Here is a 15,650-nt window from a genome sequence, read left to right on the forward strand (position 1 = left end):
AAAGGCATTAAAGGCACATCTATGCTGGCAGCCTGGGGACCGTGATCTTCGCTCCAACCATTTGCATGAAAGAGGTATGGCTGGCTGTTTTAATAGTGGGTTTTATATATTTTTAATGTTTTAATTGTATTATTATTATTTACTGTGTTTATTTTTACCATTGTGAGCTGCTCTCAGTCCGCGAGGAGAAGGGCGGCCTATAAATAAAATAAAATAAAAATAAATAAACAAGAAAGTTATTTATTTCCTGTAGTAAGTGCTACTCTTAAAAAGAAAGAATCCTAGCAGTGGAAAAATTGTATCTCTATGCTACCTTGATCCAAACAGACGTGAATCTCTCACCTCCCTGGCAGTGTCTGGTCAGTGCAGGTCCAGATGTGCATGTCACCATCTGGGGCCAGTAACTTTACAGATATGCATGATTAGAAGTGAGGCCAAATGTGCAACACTCTGGGGAAATAGCTTCTGGAACTTTTCCATTTAATGAGATCCCTTGATGATAGGCAGTGTGTGCCAAATGTCCCCATTATATAGCAATAATCTAAACTACTTAGAGTAACTCACTTTGCAGAAAGTAGGATAACCTACCTTGCCCACACAAGCAAACAGGCAGTTCAGCCATTACCACAGCAATGCTTCTGAAAGGTGATCTAAGGGATAGAGAATCATCTGTAACAGAATATCTGTGACAGAATCATTTGTACAGATCTGTTCACAGACTCCTTTGCAACCCTTCACAATTGCAAATTTGAATCATGCGGGATGTGTCAATAGCTTCTCACATTCTCAGCCTTTAGAACTGTAATGTTTCTTACGGCATTCCAGTCGTAGTTAAATGCTGCTCCTCTTAGTGATTATGCAAGAGAAAAAACAAGGGATGCCTATTCTTCCCAGAGCCAAGCCTCAGGCCGTTTCCACCAGAGCAAAATGACATTCCATTACAAGGTTGCTGGCAGTGTCACCCCTTGTCAAGAAAGACACTGCTCTCTCCATCACATTCAGCTGCTTGGGGGCAGCAGGCTAATCAAACTTGGAGACCAAATGCTTGACACGATCAGCCTGCAACCTACAAGTCTTCCCATCCATTACTGCAAATGGAAAAGAGACTCTGGGCAACATTCAAGTCATTGAGTTTTAATACATTTTATTTTGCAATAGCTCAAGTGTGCATTATTGTCTAATGTTTGCATTTGAATGCAAATATTCTGCCCATACAATCTATCCCCTAAACAACTGTCCATAATGAAGCAACAGTATTAACAGAAGGCTATGACTCAAATTTTAACTCTAAGAATGCCTCCTTGACAGTGCTGGGAAAATGTTGACAGTTAAAAAAGATGTGAGGGGGAAAAGGAGGAGAAGAGAATTCTTGTATAATAGAACAACATAAAAACAGATACCCTCATACATTACTTTGATACCTCTCTCTCTATAGGCCTAGTAGACTATGGATCTGCCACAAAAATCTTTATTTATAATATAATTTGCATCCGACAATGTGTTCTCTCAATTGAGATTTATAAGAAAGCTAACAAAGCAACTAAAATATTGCAACCTGTTTAAATGCCAAATAAAATAATCATTTGCTACAATGACAGCATGAAAATTTAAACAAGTAAACAATAATACCACAAAGTCATAGTCTAATAATTAGCTTCAAAAACCTGATGGGAAAGGTGCGTTTTCCAATGGCTGCAGGAAACTGAAAGTTCAAAAAAAGTTCCTTTTTCAAAAGGAAAAAGAGGTCTACATATTGTTGTGGTTAGCTCTGGCCCAGCTCCTGCCCTGAGGACTGTGGATGTGGGGGAGACATCCACATGCTGCAGGCCTGTTTTGCCCCTGGTGGAATCTGCTGATGAAGGTTCCTCTGACCAAAAAGACATGAGTGACATGAGGAGGAGAGTGTGGCAGACGGCTCAGAAGGAGATCAATTATCTCTCTCCTCCTTGGATTCATAACAAGAGTTAATGATACAGCCATGCATGTGGAGAGTGATGCATAGGCAACAACAACTGGGAGATTATTATCAAAGAAAATGAGGCCACCTGTGGTTGGGTGGGACTGTGGTAATTAGTGAGGCTGCTATAAATAGCAGCCTGTGGGTTTGGCCATTGTGGAGGATTATCTGATCCTTGTGTTTCATGCCTGCTTTACTGACTTTGACCTTTTGTGTGCTGATTTTCCCCCGCTTTGAAACTAAACCAGAGCAAAGTGTGTTTCACTTTGTGAAAGAAGGAGGAATGTGAATTGCCTCACAGCTGCAAGCTAAGTATCACAGAACTGATAAGGGACTTGTACAAATTACCAGTTTGTTTGGAGATGAGTGCTCTTTGCTATACCAAAAGAGGGCTTAGTTTAAGTGAATTTTCATTATAAAAAACATTGTTTTGAATTTTCAAACGTGTGTGTGTCTGACATTTGTACCTGTGAATTTTCGGGAGGAGTCTATCAGAGAGCCTGACAGAACACATATAGAATGTATCCCCCCCCAAAAAAAGAACTTTTCTACTTTGGCATAACCATTTAAGATAAACAGAACTTAAAAAGCAGACAGATTCAGCTGAAAAGAGACAATCATTCAAGCAACGTACCGTAATTCAAAAGTACAGTATTCAGAATCCAAAGACAATGTCTAGAGCAGCTGCCATGTCTTGACAACATTAAACTACAAGTAAAATGTTCTACTTCTGGCATCTAATTGCTGTCCAGGTTTTTGTAACCTATATATGATATTTATAAGATTGATTCTCATGTTCCATTGTAGCATGAACTTTATTTCTATGCCACATGCTCATGAAGTTACCTCCCTTTTACTCTCAGTACTCAAGGTATTTGAAAGTGATTTTATATAATCCAAAAGAAACAACCAATGGGCATGAGCAGAACATACAGTATATGCTAACATACCTTCAAATTTATTGCATACATAACATAGAAAGGATGATCTATCTTTTAAAGACTTTGTGTGGGAGTCTAATATGTTTTATTTGTTTTCAAACTGTGGGAAATATACTTGGCATTTCTTAAAATCTGACACCATTAATTTTGCAATATAGGATACTTTAATTGACCATGGCAGATTTATTTATATCATTCATATTTATTTTGGGGTAATTTATTTTGGATAATTGATAATATTGGATTTTGATGTAATCTCATAAAACCCTTCTCAATGCAGTCAGTGCTACTAAAGCTTCAGAGATTGCTAGGTCATCTGAACTAAATAAAGAATTTAACAGATGTAACTGAATATATTTTCATGTAGCTGAGTTTTTGTTTTGATAAATTATATTTTTGTAATTTTCCAAAAATCTTAAACTATTATTAGTAATTAAGTTATTAATTGTAACTATTTCATTTTCCAGTTTTTAATTTCTGTCCATTGTTAAATAAGATATATTCTAAATAGTCAATTTCTCATGAAAACAGAGATACATTTTAACTGCTTAGCCAATAATGTCCAAATATACCTAACTAATATTGGAAATACCATGGAATTCCTATGGTAATTAGTCTCAAGTACATATCAGAATTGCAAAGTTGACAAAAAAATGTCAAATTGGATCCATAACTTTATATATTTTACATAATCCGATGACACGGGGTGAGCAATCATCAGTATGCAGATGATATTCAACTTTACATCTCCACCCCATGTCAACTCAGTAAAGCAGTGGAAGTAATGTGCCAGTGTCTGGAGGCTGTGAGTGTTTGGATGGGTGTTAACAGGCTTAGGCTCAACCCCGACAAGACGGAGTGGCTATGGGTTTTGCCTCCCAAGGACAACTCCATCTGTCCATCCATTACTCTTGGGGGGAGTTCCTTACCCCCTTGGAGAGGGTCCACAACTTGGGCGTCCTTCTCAATTCATAGCTGACTCTAGAACACCATCTTTCAGCTGTGGCAAGGGGGATGTTTGCTCAGGTCCGTCGGGTGTGCCAGTTGCAGTCCTTTTTGGACAAGGAGTCTCTACTCACAGTCACTCATGCCCTTATCACCTTGAGGTTAAATTACTGCAATGATCTCTACATGGGACTAGCTTTGAAGAGTGTTCGGAGACTGCAGGCAGTGCAGACACATGAGCAGTCATGGGCCTTCGCAGATATGCCCATGTTTCTACAGCATTCCGCAAGCTGCACTGGCTGCCAATTAGTCTCCAAATACAATTCAATGTGTTGGTTATGACCTATAAAGCCCTACATGGCACCGGACCAGACTACTTACAGGACCATCTTCTGTGTCATGTATCCCAGCAACTGGTCAGGTCCCACACAGTCAGCCTTCTCCAGGTCCCATCAGCCAAAATGTTGACTGGTGGGGTCTAGGGGAAGAGCCTTCTCTGTGGTGGCCCTATGGAACTGCCTCCATTCTCTCCCCCCCTTCCATAAGATTCTGAAAACCCACTTTTATTGACAGGCTTGTGGCCACTGAGCTTCTAATATCTATCCCTGGCCAACGATTGAATGTATGTATGAATGAATGTGTTTGATTAATTTTAAGCATTGGGGTTTTAAGTTAGTATTTTAATGTAGATTTTATTATGGATTTCTAATGTGTTTTGCATAAATTTGCTGTAAGCTGCCCTGAATCTCAGGAAAGGGGAGAATAGAATAGAATAGAATAGAATAGAATAGAATAGTTTCTCCTATATAATTTTATATATGATCATAAAGTTGGAAGGGACCTTGGCAGTCTTCTAATCCCATCCCTTGTATCAATCCTCATAACTATTCCAAATAGGTATCCAATCTGTTCATGAAAACCTTTAGATATAGACCACCCATTGCCTCTCTGTTACCAAATACAACAATTGATGGCTCTCTTTCCTTCGATCAGTAGAGAGAGAAAAGAAGCCAGAGGAATTTACCAGTCACTTTCCTTGATTGTCCTACCATCAAACAGCAAGGACAAGATCATTCAGTGGGTTTAACGTAATTGGTTTATGACAATATAGTTTTCTATTCCAAAAATTCCGAATGCTAGTTTTTCAGCCATAAAACTATCCTTTTAAGAAAAAGGTGAACAACTGCAAAATATATTTATAATCAGTTATTAATTTAATTCCAATTTGTCAGGGATGTCTACAATTTTATTTGATTCATTAAATTGGGCTATACACCTAAATTCTAATTATCTACAAGTGTAACATTGATCATGAAATCAGATTCTTCATTACTATGTTTTCAATGAACTCATTCCAATGACAGAGTTGTAGCTCATGTTCAGCTAAAACCATCATGAATATTCATCACTATCACCAACAGAGGTTTAAAAATTATTATGTTCCAAAATGGAGAGAAAAGTTCCTGGATCTTCCTTCCAAAAATCAGCTAAGCCCTTTGTTGAAGTAAGCTATTTTGGCAAGAGAATCTGTAAAAGCTAGTAGAACGCTATCTGGATCCTTAAGTATGTTGTGATATTTCATGTATGCAATTTCTAATATAAAATCTATGGGCTCCATATATTGATTCATGTTACTTTACTAGCTAGCAGTGACAATTTCCAGGGATCATGGGAACTATAATTCAGCAGTGTCTGGAGGGTTATAGGATGCCCACTTCACTTTAGAAGTCAAAGTTCCATTATTTCAGCACTTGGACTGCTGTTTTAATCAGGAAGCTCTTTACTATATCTACAAAATTCGTTTCCAAGGGCTAGCTTGTAGTAGGAGTCAAATAGTGCTCTTATATAACATTTAATAGACTATTATAGTATCCAGCAGTGCCTTATGAACCTAAAAGACTTTTGTAATATACTAGACGACTCTGTGACCCAGTGGGTCATCATTTGAGAGAAAGGTAATGCAGTCTGCTGTGACCAGAAAGAAAATTAAATTTTAGGTTGACCATATCTTCTTTTATCATAGTGCTGGACTGTCCCATTGGAGTAATCAGACAGAGTAACTACAGGTTGGCAAGAAAGCAATAGGTACAGGAGTCACCTGTGACTTTCTGTTGACTTCCTCATTGACTTTGTTTATGGGAGGCTGGCAGGGAACATTGGAAGCCACAATGGCATGTCCACAGGAACCATGGAACAGCCATAGATTTAGCAATAAAATCTGGCCTGAACATCATGGAAATTCCAATTCCATGGGACCAATTGGTCCTGAATTTTAATGTATTCTTTAAGTTAGCAGATTTAAGAACCTTGCTTCAAAAATTGCAGTATAATGTATCCTTTGGGCTAATTTGAGCATACAAGCAGTAAGGTAAAAAGGTAAAAATTCCCTTGGCACATATGTTCTAGTTGTTCCCAATTCTAGGGGGAGGTGCTCATCTCCATTTCAAAGCCAAGAACTAGCACTGTCTGAAAATGTGGTCTGCATGACTAAATGCCAAAGGCACACAGAATGCTGTTAGCTTCCCTCCAAAGGTGGTCCCTATTTTTCTACTTGCATTTTTAAATGCTTTCAAACTGCTAGGTTGGCAGAAGCTGGGACAAGTAACAGGAGCTCAATCCATTATGCAGCACTAGGGACTCGAACCACTGAACTGCTGATCTTTTGATCAACAAACCTCAGTCTCTTAGCCACTGAGCCACTGTGTCCCATAGAGAGTAAAGATACCCTTAAATTGAGTTTGATCTTAGTGCATACATAGATACAATTGTGTAGCCTCCTTGGCAGCAGTAACAAAATCAGACTGCCATTATCTTCTACCATATACCCAAATTATGGAATTAGAGGTCAGTCATTGCAGAATGCTAAGATGTCTGACTGCCTTTGCAGTGTTTATTGCTTTTATATTGTTTTCCAAGCAGCAAAGAGTAACCAAGAGCAACATCATTTTTATTGGTGAATTCTCCTTGCCAATCCTGAAGAACAATCTGTCGATAACAACCTAGATGAGATCACATACCAGATAGGGATAGTGTCCTACATCATCCTGGCAATGTGAACTGGGTGAGATCATGTAGGTATGCAAGGCCTGCTTGAGATAGGCAGTTTGTTGCACAGAATCTCTACATGACCTCTATTTCTATACCCAAACACATTTTACATTCTAGTCTCTAGTTTCAAAGTTCATTATTGGCCTCTGTTCATGTCTAACCTTATTTAGCTTGTTAGCGCAGATTAAATAACCTTGTGCTGGCTGGTACTGGGTTTTGATAATGTACACAGGTAAATTCCATTTAGCAAAGGTTTTAATCCCATTTGAAAACCCTGTTTACAGCTTCAGACTCCAGCGTTTTTTATTGAATTTAGTGATTGGGAACTTTTGAGTTGATCCCTGAAGAAAATCAAGGGTGACATATGAACATACATGAGAAATCTTAAATTGCTCCATTGACAAATGTTCTTCTCATCTCTGTGCATGAGTCAGCCTTCAATTACGTTTTTTAATGTTCTTTTCCCCCAATCATAAAAAAGAATCTTTAAAGTAGCATTTCACCATTATATATGAAAAAAATAAGTATAAATCTTATTTCATGCTGTGAAGAAAACCTGAGATTTGAGTAAAAAAATATTCAAAGAAATTTTTCTCTCTTCTCTTTCTTTGTTCAAATCAACAGTAAGATGCTAGCCAGGACAATGAACAACAAATGACTGTCTCAGAGACAAGGCCAGATCCTTGTGCCATGACACTAAAAGAACTGATAGATAGCTCTTCAGAGGCTTACAAGAAAAGGCTGGACAAAGAGGCATCTACTGACAGTGTGTCACGCTTGCAAAGCCCTGGGGATCATCATTTGCATAAGTTAAATCATGTGTTTAAGTGCTTAATTGCAAGTCACGATTTCTCAGCAGTCCCAATCAATCTAGAGTACGTTTGCTGATTTGTTACTGATGCCTTAGCCTTGTAGGAATCATTTATTGGTTCAATATGGCAAGTAGGGGAGAATGCATGATAGCTTTGAGAAGGCATTGACGCAAGGAAATTCAGTAATGAAATGTAAACCATCCATCTCTGATTTAAAAGACTCTCAAATGACTTGGGAAGAGAAAATATGGCTCCCTCCCTTTCCCCCTTTTTTGTGGATGCCATTAGCGTACTCAGTTTGCAGGGTTTGCTTTAGTTAAAACATATCGAGCAATTATTGGCAAGATTTATAAAAAACTGTTTTTCAAGTCACTTCCACAAGAATCTGTTATATGTCAGATATGCAATTTACAAGGGGTCGTAAATTTGGATATGCAGATGACCTGGCCTTAGCAGCGCAAGATAAAAACATGTAAGTATTGGACTGCCTCTTCTCTGAAGACCTGAAGTCCCTGGGTAAATTTTTTGCTGACTAGAGACTAGAGAGTTATACACATTGTAAGCAAAATGGTGACTATCTATTTCCATCTCAATAACAAACTCTTCAATGCCACTCCAAAGGCCTACATGAATAACAACCTACTGCCTTACGATTCCTACTCCTAATACCACAGAGTAACTTTGAATCAAACCCTCTCCTACAAGAAATACCTTGAAAACATATCTGCTAAAATCAATGCCAGGAACAACTTAGTTCAGAAACTATGTTGTGAGCTGCCCAGAGGGGTAGCATAAAAGTCCATAAAAGTCAAACAAACAAACAAACAAACAAACAAACAAACGGATGGACGGACGGACAGACGGACAGATGGACGGACGGATGGATCAAGATGGGGAGCCTCAGCTTCTACTCTTAGAGTAGCAGCACTAGGGTTTGTCTACTCCACAACTAAATACTGTGCCCATGTTTGGTTTAATAGTTGTCACACAAGATCAATGCCAGACTAAATAATATAAAGAGATGTAAGGATTAAGCAATATTGTGAGGTAATATCCCAATGAAGAAGGAAGGACTATGAGGAGAATGCTGAGTCATTCTGAGTTAATTGAGTATGCAGCAGCCTGATTGGGGGATAAATATATAAATATGTAAGAGCTTGCTGTTGCTTGCTTGCTGATGATTTCCCTGCTGTTGATTTCCCTGTTGCTGTTGTTGTTCTCTGTTGGTTCCTGTGAGTTGATGTAATTGAGATAGTTGTAATAGTAGTAGTGATACACTAGTAGTGACTTATGTATAGTAAGGCAGAATACAGATATTAGTGTATATAAGAAATAAATATATTTTTGCAAGAAACCCTGCTGCTGTGTTTCATTGAAGACTTCAGTTTCATATCTACTGGTCTGTGGTTGGCTGGGTTTGATAAGCTTTTGAAAGTGCAGCTCTGACATGAGAATCATAATCTATTGCATAAAATCTACTCTTACTTGCTGGCTCCCTGTCTTGAGCCACCAGCCCTATGAAGGCAGGAAGCCTTAGTGAAGGAATACAACAAAATTTTGAGAAACTCACTTCTTCCTGTGCACACTGATCTTCCTTATCTATAAATTGGTAGACTTAAATTCAGGAAGCCCTATCTGGCACTCACTCAACAGCTGTCTAACAGCTTTGACGTCAACACACAATGGACAGCCAAATGGACTGTTGAACATCCAGATACAGGTAGTTACATAGATGACCCCACACAAAAGATGCCAGGTTTTGACCTTCCTCACCAGCATTGGTGAACTCTGAATAGGATCCAATATAGTTTCTGCCAGGACTTATTATTTAACTGGGGTCTTATCTCTAACCCTCAGTGTGACTATGTAACAAAATATCCACCACATTGTGTCTTAATGTCCATGAAGAGTTTACACCAGTCTAATGTCTGATTTTTTCAACATAGACCACCGTGTCCTTGAATGGCTGGGTAGACTGGGCATTAGTATTTGAACTACTATAAGTTCATGTATTTGTCATATGCTAAGTAAAAACCTACTAGGTTACTGTCACAAAAGTTCTGCTTCATTGCATGTTTCATAGATCATGTTTCAACTAAATATTAGTAAAATTCATCTCATGTATCAGTCTATATCAGAAAATGGGGTCATCAAGCAGACATCATAAGCATACTGTGTATCAGGAATTCCATGGCTGTAATTGCAGTTGAGGTGGAGATAAAGTATAAAGTAAATTTCTAAAGTATGTTTGATCTTTTCATATCAATTGTTATTATAGATCAGAGATGGTGAATCTATGTCATGAGTGCCACAGATGGCACGTGGAGCCATATCTGCTTGCACACAAGCTGTTGCCCTGGTTCAGCTCCAATGTGCATGTGCATGCCAGCCAGTTGATTTTTGGCCTACATAGAAGCTATGAGAGGCTATTTTTGGCTTACAGAGGGCCTCCGAGGCCAGGGCCGCCGATAGGCCGGTACTACTGGGAGTGGCGTCAGGGGCCCGGCCAAATTGAAAAATTGGGGGGGGGGGCGGCGCCTGCCAAAAACTCTCCAACCCCGATTGCGATGGGAAAAAGCGCGCCAAGGAAAGCAAAAGGACCAGAGACACCTCGCCAAACTTCGCCTCTGCAGACCTTCTTCCCACCCCCGCGAGGAAAGAAGGCAGGGAGGCCGGCAGACAGGCAGGGAGCCCCGATTGCAGCCGCGGAAGAAAGCGCGGGGGTGACTTGGCCCTCCAGAAGCCAAGCCGCGCTGCTGGGGAAGCCGGGAGAGGGCTGAGCCTGGCCGGCTTCTCCGCCGACCTTGTGTGTCCCCCAAGGATTGCGAGGGCAAGAGAACAAGCAGCGCCTCTCGGCCTCTGGAGGTGCTGGGCTGGGGATTCGGGGGGGGGGCGTGAACACTGCCCGCCGCCCAGAGCCAATGGCTTCTTTTGGGTGGGCGCTGGCTTACTCGCTCGCCTTCCTGCTGCTGGCGCTCGGAGCAGGTAAGTGCGCGCGGGCGGCCGGGTGGGAAGGGCGAGGTGCGAGGAGGAGGCAAGGTCCCTCTTTTCATGCATCCGCTCAGTGAGCCTATCTTTGGAGTTGCCTTTCTTTCTTTCTTTCTCTCTTGCTCTTTCATTCTTTTTTTCTTTCTTTCTCTTTCTTTCTTTCTTTCTTTCTCTCCCTCCTTCCATTTCTTTCATTCCCTCTCTCTATTTTTATTTCTCTTTCATTCTCTTTCTTTCTTTTCTCTTTCTTTCTTTTCTCTTTCTTTCTTTCTTTCTTTCTTTCCTTCTTTCTTTCTTTCATTTCTTTTTCTTTCTCTCTTTCTCTCTTGCTCTTTCATTCTTTTTTTCTTTCTCTTTCTTTCTTTTTCTTTCTCTCCTTCCTTCCCTCCTTCCATTTCTTTCATTCCCTCTCTCTATTTTTATTTCTCTTTCATTCTCTTTCTTTCTTTTCTCTTTCTTTTTTTCCTTCCTTCTTTCTTTCTTTCGTTTCCTTTTCTTTCTTTCTTTCTTTCTCTCTTGCTCTTTCATTCTTTTTTCTTTCTCTTTTTTCTTTCTTTCTCTTTCTTTCTCTCCTTCCTTCCCTCCTTCCATTTCTTTCATTCCCCCTCTCTCTTTTTATTTCTCTTTCATTCTCTTTCTTTCGTTTCTCTTTCTTTCTTTCCTTCTTTCTTTCCTTCTTTCTTTCTTTCCTTCTTTCTTTCTTTCTTTTTTTTCTTTCTTTTCTTTCTTTTTCTTTTTCTCTCTCTTTCTCTCTTGCTCTTTCATTCTTTTTTTCTTTCTCTTTCTTTCTTTCTTTCTTTCTCTTGCTTTCTCTCCTTCCTTCCATTTCTTTCATTCCCCCTCTCTATTTTTATTTCTCTTTCATTCTCTTTCTTTCTTTCCTTCTTTGTTTCCTTCCTTCTTTCTTTCTTTCATTTCTTTTTCTTTCTTTCTCTCTTGCTCTTTCATTCTTTTTTTCTTTCTCTTGCTTTCTTTCTCTCTCTTTCTTTCTCTCCTTCCTTCCCTCCTTCCATTTCTTTCATTCCCCCTCTCTCTTTTTATTTCTCTTTCATTCTCTTTCTTGCTTTCTTTCTTGCTCTTTTTTTTCTCTCTTTTACCTTCCCTTCCTCTATTTCTTCTTTTCTTTCTCCTTCCTACCTTCTTCCCTCCCTCCATTCCTTCAGTCCTTCCTCTCTTACTCTCCCCTTTCATAAGTTTCCTTGCTTCCTTCTTCTGTTCCTGTCCCTTCCCCTTTCTTTCCTTCCTTCCTTCCCTCCCTCCATTTCTTGCTTTCCTTCTCCTTCCTCCCTTCTTTCCTCCCTCACTCCCTTCTTTCACTCCTTCCTCTCTTACTCTCCCCTTTTACCTTTCCTTGCTTGCTTTGCACCCTTCCTCTGTTCCTGTCCCTTACCTCTTTCCTTCCTTCCCACCCTCCGTCCATTCATTCACCCATTCCTCTCTTGCTTGCCCCTTTTACCCTTCCTTCCTTCCTTCCTTCCTTCATAGCTTGCCCTCGCCTTTCTTCCCTTCCTTCCAAGTGGGAGTGCCCCCTCAAGACACCTGCCCGACTGCTGGTGCCCTGCTTTTTCTCTCCCCTCGTCCTTTCCAGCTCCTCGCTGGTGGCTGCCGGGTGTGGGATTCCCCTCCCCTCTCCCCTCGCTAGAAAGCACATGATTTTGTCAACAAGACCTCTTCCAAGAAGGGAGAAGTGCCAAGGAGCTGTAAATAAGCCATGCTCCACTTGACCGATGCCAGGAGGCTCTTTCTTTCCCTCGCCGCTCCCGCTTCTTTCTTTCTTTCTTCTGGATGAGTCCACACAATCGGCTTAACCCAGTTCCTGAAATAGCCTATGGCAGTGCTTCCCAACCTTGACAACTTGAAGATATCTGGACTTCAACTCCCAGAATTCCCCAGCCAGCATTCGCTGGCTGGGGAATTCTGGGAGTTGAAGTCCAGATATCTTCAGGTTGCCAAGGTTGGGAAACACTGGCCTATGGGACTGCCTCGCTTGACGTAAAGCGGGAAATGATCCCCGGGGGATGGAGTGGCTTGGCGACTTAAAGTAGTTTTACAATGGCGGGGCCCCCAGACACTTAGGCTGTATGGGGCCCCAAAATTCCTGATGGCAGCCCTGTCCGGGGCAATGGAGGAGGGCATTTTTCCCTATTCAGGTTCCAGGGAAGCCTCTAGGACCTGGGGAGGGTGAAAAATGGGCCTATCCAGGTTATTCAACTAAAATCCTAAATAGTGGTAAATCAATGCATCAAGCATTCATCCTAACATAAAATTTAAACCTTCAAATACTGTGTCAAAGTTATTCCTTTTGCACATGCTTTTCTGGAATGTCAAGTAAGTCTCACACAGAAGGTCAAGCACTTGTTTGTATGAAAATTGCATTGCCTATATTACAAAAACAACCCTAATCAGCTAACAAACAAACACACCAATAATAAAAGTGCAAAAAGAGGGGCAGAGTACTCTTTTGTTGCCTCTGATTATTGTATATTTAAGGCACCAAAAAGGTTGGAAAACTCAAGTCTGAAGAGTAGTGGGGATTGTGGTGGATTCAAAGAGCAGAGTTTCTTGAGAGAAGCTTGTTCTGTTCTCAGAAAGCTTGGAAGAATGCCCACTATGGGATTTGTAGAGTAGCAGATTAGTTATCATAGCTAGTTAGGAAACTTGGCCTTTCCTATAAGATCTTCCCAATCATTAACAAAACTTACCAAGGATTGTGGTTTGTAGCAAGAATCAGTATTGGTTATGAGATGCAACAAGAATACATTGGCATAATATAGCAATATAGTAACAGTACAAACTTATGAGATACTTCAACAACAATTCAGATTTAAGTTGACTTTTGTAAATCTTAGCATGATACCAACTTCACTTATTTCTCAGGTACTTTCTCTACAACTGGGCAGATTTAAGAAAAACATATTTCTTAATCATAAATCCTATTGTTTTCTGTATCTTGGCTCCATATGCAGAGTGTTGAAAACACAACTCCCATTTATAATGATAGCAGTAGTACAGAAATATTAAGAGTGTTAGCGTTATCTCCATCACAGACACAACAGTAACTTTGTCTGACTGCTTCTCTCTCTTTCCATCTCACTCTAGTTGCAGAAATATTTTTACATAGTTAAAAGTTGTAAAAAAAGAAAAAAAAAAGATAAAAAATGAGGAAGAAAAAAAGTGAAGGGAAACAGATCAAGAAAAGAGATGAAACGGAAAAATGAGATTTCGGGATAGGAATGGCAAATTAATACTCATTTTTTTCTGCTTTGCAGAGCATGTGGCATTAAAGCCAGAAGGCAGATGAATGTGAGATCTGCACGATCAAAATTTTCTCTGGAACAAAAATAGATCTTGAGATTAACCATACTGCTCTGTACAGACATTTTCTGTGAGTAGATGGCTGAAACCAATGCTTTTGTAGTTGCTTTTGATTAGATGGGACTCGCAGCTTCCATGATTTTCTAAGCTGTAAATACAGCTTTTAGTGGATTTAAAGTCTGACAAATCTCATTCTTTAAATAATCTTGGAGCTTTATTTTATTTTTAAAAACTTTATTTTATTGTTTAAGATTGAAAAACCTTCGAATCATAGGTTTATGAATAACTTTGATCCATTTAAAATAAAGAACATTGAATGTTTTCATCTTTTTTAAGACCTGTATTTTTTGCATTTTGTTGCAATGTACAAGAAAATAATGATTGTAGGGTTTTGTGGGTGGGGATTTTTTTTGGGGAAGTTCTTAAACATTAAGGTTTTGGATGAGGCTGATTTAAAGAAAGACTTTGAAGTTAATTGGAAAGATTCTCTTGGGTGGGGAAAAATGGTCATGATTACATTTCAAATTGATAATGAGGATTTGAAGGTCAATTACTAAAGGACATCAGTTGACTACTTTAAAGGAAATTTTAATTTGTGGTACAAGAAATGTGTGAGCTTTTTAACTGCGTACCAGGAACCAAAAGTTGTTATCAAAAGTAACCCTTGAATATACGATAATCATAATAAACTTTAAGGTGGACCTAAACTATAAGAAGGAAATTTGTAAATATTGGAATTATAAATGGAATTGGATGATAACGTAAAAATTATACAGGAGATATTAATAATGAATAAAAAGAGCTTTCTATTTTAATTTGGAATATAGGAGATCAACAGTTATTACACAGAATTATTACACAGAAATTATAAATGTATTTTGATAAAGATGGCAAGAATTCAGGAGAAAAGAGAAAGATAGGAGTTAGAATTTTATCTGTGAGACTTAAAGATAGATAGAAAGGGGGAGGGGCATACACAAGAGGTTTATTTATATAAATAACTTAATAATCAGTTGATTAAGATGAATTTTTGTTGATAAATGAATTGCTACTGCTGGTGATATTTTAATGGTTATTTGACTAGTTAGTTTAATATTTTAAAAAATTAAGTACCGGTAGAAGTAATGAATTTACAATAACTATGTTATTATCCTTTGATATATAAAAGGGGTAATTATTTCTGATAATGTTTAGTAGTTTTTTAAAGGTAATGTTTAATTATTATGTAGTGTTAAATTTTGGTTATTAAAGAGATTTAAGGGAAATTTGCATGAAATGGAAAGGTTGATTATATACTTAGGTGTTTTTGTTAATTTTTCACTGGACCATTGCTGATTAATAAGTAGACTTGAAGTTTTAAAGATGGGTTTATAGGAAATGCACTGGTAGTGAGGTATTGAATGAATGTATTGAATGAATTTTAATAGAGAGAGATAAATAATATACTTGATGGGAATGGAAGGGTTAATTTTTTTCTTACTACTTAATTTTTTGAGAAAATATTTTTCTATACATACATACATACATACATACATACATACATACATACATACATACATATGATGGTCTTGGTATGTTCGGGTTTCTTCCCGTGTAGGATTTGGAAATTTCTGGCCACGTTTCGACGAGGTCCCACTCGTCATC

The 15,650-nt window shown here is 38.8% G+C and overlaps 1 long non-coding RNA gene across 1 annotated transcript in view; it reads right to left on the reverse strand.

Moving 5' to 3' along the window:
• Nucleotides 1-588: 588 nt before the first annotated feature.
• LOC139158574 (uncharacterized) overlaps nucleotides 589-15,650 on the reverse strand; it is a 35,613-nt gene continuing 20,551 nt past the window's right edge. Inside the window, exon 3 of the long non-coding RNA XR_011557718.1 lies at nucleotides 589-650. This is a non-coding gene — a long non-coding RNA (uncharacterized lncRNA). The remainder of the gene's footprint in view (nucleotides 651-15,650) is intronic.

Source organism: Erythrolamprus reginae, chromosome 2, assembly GCF_031021105.1.
Source record: "Erythrolamprus reginae isolate rEryReg1 chromosome 2, rEryReg1.hap1, whole genome shotgun sequence".
Classification (NCBI taxonomy): domain Eukaryota; kingdom Metazoa; phylum Chordata; class Lepidosauria; order Squamata; family Dipsadidae; genus Erythrolamprus; species Erythrolamprus reginae.